This window comes from Chaetura pelagica, unplaced genomic scaffold (genome assembly GCF_000747805.2).
Source record: "Chaetura pelagica isolate M959 unplaced genomic scaffold, ChaPel_1.0 scaffold101, whole genome shotgun sequence".
In the NCBI taxonomy this organism is placed as follows: Eukaryota; Metazoa; Chordata; class Aves; order Apodiformes; family Apodidae; genus Chaetura; species Chaetura pelagica.
The window spans coordinates 3201195-3201766 of NW_009952564.1; the positions used below are offsets into that span (position 1 = coordinate 3201195).

Below are 572 nucleotides of genomic sequence, written 5' to 3' on the forward strand. Positions count from 1 at the left end.
CTCAGGTTTCATTGGGCCCTGCTCCTGGGCGGGTTCCAGGTGCTGCTCAGCCCCGCCGGGCCCCTGGGTTACGGGAGGGCAGAACGCGGGGGGCTCGGCCCGAGCGCCCGGAAAACCTCCCCGGATGGAGCCCGCAGGGCCTGGCCCTGACAGGCCTGCTCTGCTGCCGTCCTGTCCCCGCCGGGGGAGATGCTGTGCGGCGTCCGCGTCCCGGCCTGAGGCTCCGGGGCTCTGCCCCTCCCGGGACGCGGGCGCGTCCCCGCCCACGGACTCTGTAGGGGAGCTCAGGCGGAGCTGCGGGGAGCACAGCCCGGAACCCCGAGCTGACGGCGCTCGCTGGGAGCTGTGGCGGGTGTGTGCGTGCGGGGGTGTGTGGGTGTGTGTGTGTGCACGGGGTGTGTGTGCACGGGGTGTGTGTGCAGGGTGCGCGGGCCGCGGAGCCGCCCGGCTCTGCAGAGCGTCCTGAGCCGCGGCCTGGAGACCGCCACACAGCGGGCCGGTTAGCTCAGTTGGTTAGAGCGTGGTGCTAATAACGCCAAGGTCGCGGGTTCGATCCCCGTACGGGCCATTAG

The 572-nt window shown here is 72.4% G+C and overlaps 1 non-coding gene across 1 annotated transcript; it reads left to right on the plus strand.

Annotated features, from left to right (window-relative positions):
- The first annotated feature begins 494 nt into the window (after positions 1–494).
- TRNAI-AAU lies at positions 495–568 on the plus strand. The gene has a single exon. It is a non-coding gene; the product is annotated as a tRNA-Ile (tRNA).
- Positions 569–572: the final 4 nt, after the last annotated feature.